The 12,459-nt window shown below is 42.8% G+C and overlaps 1 protein-coding gene across 7 annotated transcripts in view; it reads right to left on the bottom strand.

Annotated features, from left to right (window-relative positions):
- Positions 1-11,761, bottom strand: part of mef2ca (myocyte enhancer factor 2ca) — a 33,071-nt gene extending 21,310 nt beyond the window's left edge. For 5 of the 7 annotated variants that reach the window (XM_035626222.2, XM_035626226.2, XM_035626225.2 and 2 more), the window contains exons 1-2: positions 11,535-11,761; positions 7,521-7,647 (exon numbers count right to left, since the gene is read on the bottom strand). The gene's annotated coding sequence lies outside the window, so the exon portion shown is untranslated. Of the gene's footprint in view, positions 1-7,041; positions 7,328-7,520; positions 7,648-11,534 lie in introns of those variants that run through there. The other 2 variants (XM_035626224.2, XM_035626223.2) reach the window with 2 other exon arrangements.
- Between the last annotated feature and the right edge of the window lie 698 nt (positions 11,762-12,459).

Genomic DNA, 12,459 nt, shown 5'->3' with positions numbered 1-12,459 from the left:
CCAATATTCTGCGTACTGTCGCATGAAGGACATGCTCGTGGTTTTCTTTGGACATTCGCAGGGATGTGAACCAAGAATTTGTCTCCCGGCGTGAGACGGTCAGGTCCGAGTTCTACTACACGAAAACTATCTGACTGGAACCGCTTGCTCCATCTCAACAATGTACCTGCTCATAGCGTGTCGGAAACACACAGGGCTTATGGCTACACCGACACAATCTTCACTCCCCCCTCGGTTGGTTGCAGGGTTAGAAGTTGCAGGGAGTCGAATCCAGCAAGTTGGGTACCCACCCAACTTGCTGGATTAAACTCCCTGCAACTTCTTCCTCGTCACTAAAATTAAATAAAAGCTGAAGGGTCGCCGCTTTAACTCAGTGAGATCCAGCTCGTGTTGCAGATGGACTCGGACTGCTTCAAAGGGAACGGCGGTCACATCAAATCAGGTACAGATTTTTCGCAGTCTCTGAACTCTCTGAATGTACCTCGTACGAGTTTCTTCTTTTTGTGGGGCACTTCTGACACAGATACACGGTTATAGTGATGATATTCTGTGACGATATTTAAATATTTTTCTAAATTATCAACAACAATCATTCTGAATACGTGGTCAGGTTATTGTTTCAACTAGATTTGGTTGTTTAGTTAAAAGTAAACACTTCAACCTTCCTATTTTCTCTTAGCCCTCAGTGATATGGTCCTCCATTGTCCCAAAACTATTAAATACAAAAGTAAAAACATCAACGAGTCACACTGTGGGTGTTGAATCAATTAATCAACCAACTGCTTTGCGTAAAATAAAGTTGTTTCGGTGATGTATCACAAAACGTTTCCAGCTTTTCTTCGTTTTATATGATCGTTAACTGTTGGCTCGAACGGCACAAATAATTTGCACTGGAAACTTGTGATGGGCAATTTTGTGAGTTGATTAATCCCAAAAAATAAACAAAAGATCAATCAATAATGGCAATAATGACCCGTTGAAGACCTAATAAGCTGCATTGTGTAATTCCCCCCTCTTGTCAATTATTTTTCCATCCTCGTCTCTGACATTAGGAATGTGTGAATGTGAACTGACAGCATCTGTCACCGGAGGATAACTGATGTGTTTTGCCACAGTGGAACTGCTCCGATTAAGTGCAGAGATGTGAAACTATCAAAATTGTGTGCGGCAAGCAGCAACACGCCAGCCGGAGAGTGTTACGTGAATATCTGGAGCCTGACTCACGCCGCTTGCGAGCTCTACCTCTCTTCAGGAAAACAGCACAAGGACCAACATGGTTTAAATTTAGAGCGCTCGCAGACAAGCACACTGTACGTGTACGCTGTAGTGAAGGGGAGTTCTGGGCCAAATGGAGACGAGAGACTTTGCATTTGAATTTCAAAATAAGTGATTGGATGTTTGTGCTGTAACTGTAGATTTGATTTAATGTAGTTTGATCTTTTCCAGGATGACAGCATATCCTCCCCCCCAACACACACACACACACACACACACAACAAAAACAGTCATGCTCACAAACCACCCTGCTATTTATAGACTCAGCGTAAAACAGAAGGACTCCAAAAATAAAGAATGAACTTTTTACCCCAAACAACAATACGACCGGTTTCTGGTTTGCAGACAGAAAGGAAGACTGTTGAGTGGAGGAAGAGATGGAAATCAGCCATCGCCCCGCCGTCCTCAGCTGCTCCCTCTTTTCCTTTCTCTCGGACTTGCCAATTATTTTTCCAACATGCTGAACCTCAGACAGAGTTTGACTGTGTCCATGTGTGTGTGTGTGCCTGTCAATGGTGGAAGAAGCACTCAGATCCTTCACTTAAATAAAAGTACCAATGGCACTCTTTGAAAATGCTGTCATACAAGTAAGAATTGTACATACTGAAGGGTAGTTCAGTTCTTTACTATGTATCCTATTTTGTTCAATTTGTACTAAAATTCTTAATTTGTAAAGTAACTATTAGCGCCAGCTGTATTTGAGTAAATGTACTCAGTTAGGGTTAGGGTCAGTACTCAGTTTGTGCTGAACATTTGCGTGCAAGTGTCCATGCAGACGAGAGAAACAGCTAACGGGTGACATGTGGCAGTGGTATTCCTTGGCAGGACACTCTGCGTGTCTCTGAGTCGGAGAGCCAGGGAGAGCAGGGTTGGGTGGAGGTTGAGGGGTGAGGGGCCGGGGGAGTCAGGGCTCTCCTGCCTGGGGCTGACAGAAAAGAGTTGGAGCGACAGCTGTGAATGTGCTCCGCTCCATCACTGCCTCCTCCTGTACAGGGGACTTTCAGGAAGCTTGATGTTTAATCTCTTTTTACCTGAAACCGAACTCAAACCACGATTTAAAACCAAACGAAAGATAAGCTGGCAAAAGCAGACTATTATTAATGTTTTAAAGGGCACCACGGCATTAAAGCTGCTAACTTAACAAAAGATCAGTTGACTAGGTGTAACGTGAGAGATGTCACTCGCAGAGAATTATAAACCACTGATTTACACCCTATAAGACTTAATTGTACAGGGTCAATCTCACCACTCTCATCGGCAAACAAAGACACAGTCCACTACCTGTTCAGCTGCGAACAGCAGACAGACAGAGCCAGAGAGTGGAGCCGTTAGAGGCTAAAGAGCCAAGTGTTCTCTCGGGCGGTGGTGGAGACCAAACACAGAGATAGAAGAGAGGGAATGGCAGACTTAGGTTCACAGACACAAATCATCAAGTGCTGAAATAAGACATTATGAAAAGAAATTTAACCACATCTACATTAGAGCCCGACCGATAGGGATATTTGGGGGTAGATGCTAATAAAGTTATTAAGGAATACAAGATTTCCGGTACCGATACATGTACATATATATATATATATATATATATATATATATATATATATATATATATATATATATATATATATATATAAATCATTGACAGGTAAAAATATATCTATTTATACTTGCACATTTGCACTAAATTCAATGTTTGCACTATATTCATATCTTCTCAGTCCCTATGCAAAAAATCCTCATGCTAAACTGCACGGGAATGTAAATACATTTTTGTTCTTCTATACATATTTAATATTTTTCATATTTTTATATCTTTATAATTAATATTTTAGTTTAACCATAAACTTTATCATAAATAACTATAAATAAAAAGAAAACACAAATACAACCAAATGTATAGAACTTGAGATCTATAATGTGGATTCGAATCTAATCCTGTGTGAAATTTTCAGACTCAGTCTTCAGACCCGACTGACGGGGGAAATCCCCCGAGGACATTCATCATTTATCTTGTGATTACATGGTTCATATTCCTACCAGGAGACTAGCAGCGACTTGAAACTTGCTTCAAGAAAGTTATCCATCAAAGTGATTATTTTCTGTCAATATTACCTCGTGGTTGTGTAATGACGCATTTGCAAATATGGATGACGTGGAAAACGTTGAAACACAAAGTTTCTGAATGAACTTGAAACAAGAAGAAATAAATGACCAGTCGATTTTGCAAAGACAATTTTTTATGTCCACTGTGCCAGTCTCTATTACATATGTCTTCCTTTGTCGTCTCAATTATTCAATGTCTGGCAAAGAGTCTGTGTGATTCCACCGGTGCATCCACCGAGTCAGTAGCTTAGCATGAGCCTGTAGCATGTCCACACACCCAGTGGTCATTCTCCTCATCAACTGTAAACTTCATTCTTACTGAATTAAACTACTTTTGAGTGATGGGTAAGAAGGAACAGGGAGAGCTTCCACTGTGTCATTGTGTACACTTCAATGACCACTTCAGTAGTGTGGAAAACTGATCACATCAAATATTTGTCTTTAAATTGCTGGTAAAGTGCAGCCACAGCTTATAAAATAAAAGACCTTTAAAGTTTTAAACATTACAGTAACAAAACTAAATAAGTCTGGGTACACGTCTCCATTTTACTTGTGTGCCAAGTACTGTTTTTAGAGCGGCAAAGAAGAAGTGATTCCTGGTCGTGTTGCCTTAGCCAGAGCTGGCGAAAATGTCAGCAATTGTGCAATATTTCATGCTGGAAATTGCAGTTTTATGTGAGTGAAACTACTTTAAAGACGTGGCATCGGATCAATATATACAAATCGCCTACTCACTGATGCCCGATCCGGCATTTTCGGCAGTGTCGGAGGCATTTCCGATGCTGGTACTGGAGTGGGAACATCTTTAATTGGCTTATAATGAAAGCCCAGGACCGGAAAAAGTTGGATCGGGGCATCCTTAATATTCAGTGTAAGATGGGTAAAAGTGGTCAATCCTCAAGCTGGAGAACCTGATGTGGGCTGTGTCACCACATGATAATCAGTAACATACAGCACCAGTTGTCTGACTGCCAGTAGGTATTCATCTTACAGCACGGTCTGGACTGGAGGCTACAGCCCCACACATTCTGTTTTAAGTGCCTTTATTACTATGAGGTAGAGCATGATTAATCGATTAGTAATCGAAAAAAAGTCAAAATTATATTATTTGAGCTTCTTAAATGTGAATATGTTCTGGTTTCTTTGCTCCTCTGTGACAGTTAACTGAATATCTTTGGTGTGTGGACAAAGCAAAACATCATCTGGGGCTTTGGGGAAACATGATTGACATTTTTCCCCGTTCTATGGTCCAAACAATCGATTAATTGAGAAAATAATCAAAAGATCAATGGATTATGAAAATAATCGTTAGTTGCAGCCCTAATTAAATGGAGAGAAGTCAGACTGGAAGTCGAGTCTGAGGCATGGAAACACACCCTGGGCAAAATGTGAAAAAGTCAGCACACGTACTTGAATAAAGTCCAACAGCTGAGTTACAAACACCTGTGCGCTATGAGAGAACTGCGCCATGCGACAAAGGCGCGACGTGCGGATGAACGATATGAGGCAGAGAAACATGACAAAAAAAGTTTTCAAGTGTCTCATCAGCTTAAAAAAAACCAAAAAAACAAATACGGGCTAAATGACTGCTCAACGTCCCTTGTAAGGTCTCAGATGCAGAAGCGGGTAACCTGATCTGACACATGTGGTGTGGTTAGGGACACCCCCTCTATAAGCAGTGAATGAGTCACTTTGTGGCACAAACACCACATGCTCAGCATCAGTGACTGATGTCACACTGACATCTTTATGGACACAAGTGGGGATCTGTCTGGATTTGAAGAGCTAGGAAACAGTAGAGAACAAAATAATACAAATAATACAAATAATAAATAATGCGTTAACTCTTGAAGGTTTTTTTGGTTTGCTTTTTTTTTGTGGGGGGGGGGGTTACATTGCATTGTCTTATTTTTAAACTATTTTATGCAAGTCGGCATAGACAGACAGAAGTCTGTGTTCAAATTTTTTTGAGCTATGTAAAAGTGCTTAGGTATTACAGTAGGCCTCCAGTATCAAAAAGGAGAGTTCTCTCATGCCGATTAGATCATTTATTCAAGAAACAAGACTCAACAGGGACTTTGACGGAGGACTGAGGCTGCGTTCAAACAGCGCACCGAGGCTGAGTTGGTGGTGTCGCCTCGGGTGCCAGCGAGCCAATCAAAGTTCAGTCAGAATGACTGCCGAGGGCTTGTCTCATTGGGGAACCACTGGTGGAAAGGAGGTGAACAGAAAACCATGACCTCTGTGTTCCCTGAAACCCCTACATGCACCACTGGACAGAGTGATAACACAACACATATGGAACCCCCCCCCCCATTATGGTTATGATTAGTTGTCGCTGTACACTAACATCAAACGACAACTTCTTTTGAACCTATCAAAACGACAGCACTACAGTAAAAAAATCTAATAATATAATAATAATATCTGCCACTGTCAGAGGACAAAGGGAAAACTCCAGAGCAGAAAGTGCCGCTAATGCGCCCATTGCGGTGGTTGCCAACCGCCATTAAGAAGACAAAGAAGAAGAGTTTCCAACCAATCACGTTGCGATCTCTTAGCTGGTCGTGGCCCAAGAACACGGCCTCAACCAACTCGTGGCCCCCTGGTCTTGAATATGGGGGCCCCAATTTTAAGGACCTAGATTTTTTTTAACTTTATTTTGCACCCATTATTTGGAAAGTTGTGTTTCATCAACACACAAAGACAACAGGCAAGGTCACATCAGTCCACCGCAGCAGAGCGAGGGTTAAACCAAATCTTTTATCAATACTAGAGCCCGACTGATATATCGTTTGGCCGATACGAGCACAGACATATCGGCATCGGCCGATATTTCTTCGGAGCCCCGACCTATATTATCTGCCAACTGATTTGAACCTTTAGATGTGCATTTATGTTTACATTTTATGTCAAATAAATGTTTGGTAATAAGAACTATGTGCTTGGTTGTATTTGTATTTTCAATTGATACTTATGATGAAGTTCATGGTAAAACTAGAATGACAAACCCTAATTACATGCCTTTGTCGTGAAGGTTTGATAACGACATTTTAGAAATTGTTGACAGATTAAAAAATATATATATATATGTATAAATAAAAAAAAAATTTGAAGGTTCGATAACGACATTTTAGACATTTTAAGAAATCGTTGACGGATAAAAATATATATGTATATTTATAATTATGTTGTTATCAAACCTTCACAACAAAGACATGTAAATATATATGTATGTATGAATAAATATATATATCGAGGATGTATCGGTATCGGGAATATTGTACTCCCAAATATCAATATCGGTATCGGCCCCCCCAAAAAATCCATATCTGTCAGGCTCTCATCAATTCCAAACTGAAGTGTTCAGTGTGCAAAAATATCAGGACATAGTGAAATGCACGTTGCGGTTGCCTGAAACCCGACTTGATATGTTCGGATTGCTGCGTTTTGTCTGACCGACAGTTCGAAAACTAAAAACTATGAGTTGCCAATCGTCGGAAAAGAACCCGAGCCACGCGACAAGCGGCTGCCACCGTGGATCAGTGGTCAGCTCTGGGGATGGGGTCGGTCTTTGGCCCCGGCACAGACCGGGAGGTTCCTCCCGCCACGCCGAGCGGCCTGCGGGTGGTCGGGTGCGAGGGGCCCGCGTCGGTCTCTTACCGGGTGTCGCTGCGGGAGAGTCGCGCGCCGGCGCCTCCGTCGCTCCTCGTGAGCCAGAAAAAAAGAAAAAGAAGAGAGAGAGAGAGAGAGAGAGAGAGAGTTCCCGACCGTCTCCTCCGGTCTCTGGCCGGCGGGGGACGACGGGGGCGAGGGAGGGGGCACGCGAGCTCGCAACTCCGGAGCAAACCACGACCGGACCCGCGGCGGAAGTGTGGGAAGATGAGTTGTGAGCGCAGAGTGTCCGGAGAGGAGAGGAGAGGAGAGGAGGCTGAGCCGCGCAGCCCGAGGGATCGGAACCAGAAGCGCTTCTGTGATGTTTCCTGTTGCAGCCGAGTGTGCGTGTCACACCCGCACGCCCCGCACCTCTCTCTCTCTCTCTCTGACACACACACGCACGCACGCACCGCAGTACAACAACACAAACACAGCTTTGACAGACCGGGGTCCAGACCCGGGGTCCGGACCGGGGAGGGGCTCACCTCTCCGCTCGGTCCCGCAAGTTCTCCCTGCGACTTTCCCCCCGCGTGTCGTCCGTCCAGCGGTTCGGCTCAGTCCATCGGCGAGTGTCTCTGCTCCGTCCTCCGTCCTCCGTCCTCGGTCCAGCACCTGTGCGTCAGGAGCAGGAGGCGGCAACATCAGAGGCACACGTGCCCGTGCACGCGCGGACGCACGCGCGGGGGAACACAAGAAGAGAGCACGTAAGAGCCGTGATTGGTCGACGTTAAGACCCCCCCCCTTTGTGGCTCTAAAGTCAAATTTAGAAAAGAATAGATGAGAAGATGAAATTCGCCACGTCTAATTTGAATTCATATTTCGCAACAGGTATGAAACGCACTTCACGCTTCGTGTACACTGTGTAGCTCCGTAGGCTCACTGCTGCCACCGAGTGGAGATTTATTAAAACTGCACCGTCACGAATCTGTTCATCTGATCATTTGGTAGTGCCAAAAATGTAAATTGGTTTGTTTTTTGGTGCCATACATTATAGATATAAACTTTTGAATATTACTGAAAACAAGTAGAGTAAATATACATTATATTAAAATAGTTTCAATGCTAATAAGAAATGGAAACGGAAATAAGACATACGAATTAATACATGAGGAAAAGTATGAAACAATAATAAAAACTTTATAATCAAAAGCCATTTTATAGAAATGAGTCTCTCACTCACAAACTTGGTTCACTATCATAATGCAACCTTCACCACTAAACCCCAAACCCTGACCTAAACCTGATTCTGAAGTTTTAACCAAAATGTAGGATAGAGCATAATGCACATTAAGTATCAATAGTAAAGTAAACTGTCTCCTATGACTGACATGTTATTACATCTGACAATATTAGATTGTTGATACTGATGGATCAGCAGCATTACAGTTGTCACTGCTCCAGGTGGAGCTGCTTATAACTACGTATATACATTTAGATCATTTAGTCCGCTAGTTCACAAAGTAAGGGGTTAGGCGGCCCCCAACGGGTCACCACACAAATCAGAGTATTGGATTAAGAGTTATTGAAGTGTAGACAGAACATAACTCTATAGTAGAACTGTAACAAACCAGAGTCAGCTGTGAAATGGGGCCCAACTAGATACTGTTTCATTTCTTGTGCATGTGTCGCACAGAGATGTGGACGAAGATGGGGAAGTAGAAAATATAATGTGGGTGGGTCTGTGGAAATATGATGTCACAAAGGTCATCACCAAATATCTTCAGATCACGAGGAAGTGTGTCGGCGTGATGATTTATGTGGCAGTGTTTCTGTGTCCAATTGTATATCAGTGCAGTGTTCCCTTTTCTTTTAACCTCAATGTTTGGTCTCCACCACCTCCCAAAGGAAATATCTGTCTCTTGGCTGCTAAATGCTCCACCAGCTGCTCTCTGACCATGTCTGTCCGTCTGTTTGTTGCATTTTATTTGCCCTGACAGTTTCAATATACAAAGGCACTGTGATGAAATAACAAGAGAATTCATGAACCTACATATGAGCATGGTTTGCATCATACAACGGCTATAACAGCCAAAATAGTGACCACTCTGATTTCGATAACTTAATAAATTTTGTCTTCTGAATTTGACATATACACACAACAGATTCAGCAACACACACACACACACACACACACACACAAACATATGTTATATGAAAAAACAAAGTCTAGTTATGCTCCACACAAGCTCTTCTTGCTTATTTGATAAACCATAACTTGAAATTGAACCCAGAGAAAGTTTTTGGTTTGTGGCAACACCCACTGCCTTTGCCAAATACAATCAACCCCCATTTGTTCTATTTTCAAAGAGCTTACTAACATCAATTATGACGCATGCCTGAGATATCAACAACCAAACCTCTTATTTAGGGGAAAAACTACAAGAAGGACACTTTCAGTGAAACAAAATGAAAATCTCAGACCTATAGAATTACCATACACACTTGCACACAGGGCCGGCCCGAGGCATAAGTGAACTAAGCGGTTGCTTAGGGCCATGGCCACCAGGGGGCCCCCTAAGAGCAGTTGAAATGCACAAAAAAGCTTGATATTTAAAAAAAAGTAATTTTATTATATACATTTTATATTATGTCAATGCCAATCATACAACGTTTGCAGTGCATGGTACTTCTCTACTTCTTGTCAGACTTTAAATAGCCAAAATATCTCCACATTACACAGTTTCTCGGACCCGTCTTTTAAACTATGTCCTAAGTTATTTTGCGATAATTCTCTTTATTGTTTTATTGCTCAGCCTCATTGCAAAGAAAATGCCCCTCAAATTCTGCTAAGGGGCCCATATAAGCTAAGGCGGGCTCCGCATGCACACACATGCAGATTTGTTTTAATTACAATAGAATTCTTTTACATTCGGGTTATGCCTGTAGTTGACTGCGGTGTCACCAGCTGACATCTAAAACTCAAAACAAAATCATACTGTACCACACAACCTTTTAAGCCACCTTATTGACCAAAGTATAATTTCAATACATGTCTTTAACCAATCACAGCTGTCAGAGGTGAATACATACACACACACACACACACACACCTCTGTAGCTTTTCCATACACCCAGCTGCTGGGTACTGGCTGACACAAAGGGCAATATTTAAAGTTGTACTAATCAATGATTTATACTAACAATGGATCAAATGACCGTGTGATGTGGAAAGTTTCACGTCGCTTACAGAATTACCATCAGCACTGTGGTAACCTTCAGCTTTAAGGAGCTTATTTTAGCATCTTTCAGGACGTAGTTTTGATATTACAACCTGCAACTCTACATTTTTGATTTGCTAAATCACCTGGGCTGATACACAAAGAAGTTACACTGAAAGTCATGTGGCCCTCCCGAGCAAGGCCTTGCAACTCCACTCTGCTTTTGAATCCAGGTAGGAAAAACATCACGGTCTCAGATTGAATCTATCACCTCCATAAGGAGAGAGGTGCTGTTCAGGGAGGGACACACTAACTGTGAACACTTTTCACACCTTTCAACCGACCCAACCTCGTGGAGACCACAAGCTCCAACTCATGTAGCAGTTCTCCACTCAGAGTCTCCTCCACCATGGCAGCACGTCAAAGAAGTCACCGGTGTGGCTGTTTTTTTTTTCTTTCAAATGTATGGCCGAAGGGTCGAGTGTAAACGACTACCATGGTACATCATCTAAAAACAGTAGGATAACTTGTCGGCGTTAGGATGCTCTGTCACTTTTGTGTTTCACACTCAAACACATCAGATTTGGCATATTTTGGTCAAATAACTGAGTTAAAAAATATTTTGATGTGCTGAAAATACCCGCTATTTATATCTCATTTAGGCTAATAATAATATAATAATAAGGCGGCCTGGTAGAGTGAACCAATTGCACTGTAGCCAATGCAGTTCCTGTGAGCAATTGATTGGTTGAAGTACAATTTCAGTCAAGGTTTGCTGTGGTTGCCAGTGATACATACAGTAAGTGTAACATAGAAGTGACAAGAAATGTTTGAAGTAATTTTGTCTCTCCGTTCCATTCTTTAAGTTGTCCAACAAAGAGGTTTCATTCAGCCTTGGCTGCAAGTTTTAAGTAACTACATTTAAAGTTTTTTTATATATATATGAAAAAACATAGTTCAGGTAATTCAATAATGGTCAGACTACACTGATAACGCCTATCTCCACTGCTAGCTCACCAGCAAACAGCAGATAAACTCTGGTGGTGAACACAGTATTTAGCAGCTAAAGAGCCAGATATTTCCCTCAGGAGGTGGTAGAGACCAAAAACAGAGATAAAAGAGACGCAAACCTGTTCTTTAGGGTCCGGACATTCAAATTAAAGCAAATGTTTCTCCATTTATACTTTACGATATGAGCAATTGTTTGCAGGAACTTGGTATTCAGATACATGATTTCAAACCAATGGTTTCCCTTCTTCTTTCCAACACCGTTTAGCAATATTCTAGTCTTTGTCACGCTTCCTGGAGATTTCATGCATCATCCAAACAACATCTGCTCACCAGTGCTTTTTGCTCTGTCTTCACCTGGAAGGTTCCCCACCAGCTCCAGCTGTGGGTTTTGCTCAGTCAATCCCTTGTGTCAAACAAGAAAATGCTGTTGTTTTTTTTAAAGAAAATAAAAAGAAAGAAAGTGAAAAGAAAGAGAAACTATTAAGCCAGACCAGCTGGCTTAGAAAAGAGGGGGGGACCCAGAACTGGGCTGCGCGTTTGGATCTGAGCTCTCTCCTCACAGAGCAGAGGTAGTCGTTCGTGGTCGGACCCGGACACTCAAACACCGCCCCCTTCCTCCTGTCAACAACACACACACACACACACGCACGCACGCGCACGCACGCACGCGCACATCTCTCATTTACACTCACGACCGTACACACTCATACCCTGTGACCTCCTGTGTCCGAGCCGGCCGAGTGCACGTCTGTGGAAGGTGCCCGATCACCTGTCGTTGCCACTCGTGGTATATTTAGCTGTGAGGTGTCAGTGATGCTGCTTGTGTGTGTGTGGGTTGGAATATGTGTGTGTGTTTGAGTGTGTGTATGTGTGCGCGCGGGAGAGAAAAATGTGTTGCTGACACTCAGGGCCTCGGTGGGCCTCGGTGTAAGAGCCCAGGATTACTGCTCCAAAGGCCGCGGGCTCTACACATTACACAGAGAGAGAGAGAGATCAAACCTGCGAGCATGTCCTCCATATCAGCACACAGAGCATCTGGTCGGGCGGAGGATTACCCTCAGCTGTCCACTCCTGTCAGCTCTGAGCAAAAGGGAGGAAAGGTGGCCGGCGGAGCTGGGCTTGCTGCGATGATAATCTACGAATCCACAAGATATCAGCACAGAAACATGGCCGGATCTCTGAAAAGCCCCCCCCCCAAAAAAACAGCACACGCCCGCCAATTTCAAGACCAAAGATCAGGAAAAAATGACAATGA

The sequence above is a fragment of the Scophthalmus maximus genome, chromosome 2 (genome assembly GCF_022379125.1).
Source record: "Scophthalmus maximus strain ysfricsl-2021 chromosome 2, ASM2237912v1, whole genome shotgun sequence".
Taxonomy (NCBI): domain Eukaryota; kingdom Metazoa; phylum Chordata; class Actinopteri; order Pleuronectiformes; family Scophthalmidae; genus Scophthalmus; species Scophthalmus maximus.
This window is presented reverse-complemented; position numbering and strand designations above follow the sequence as displayed.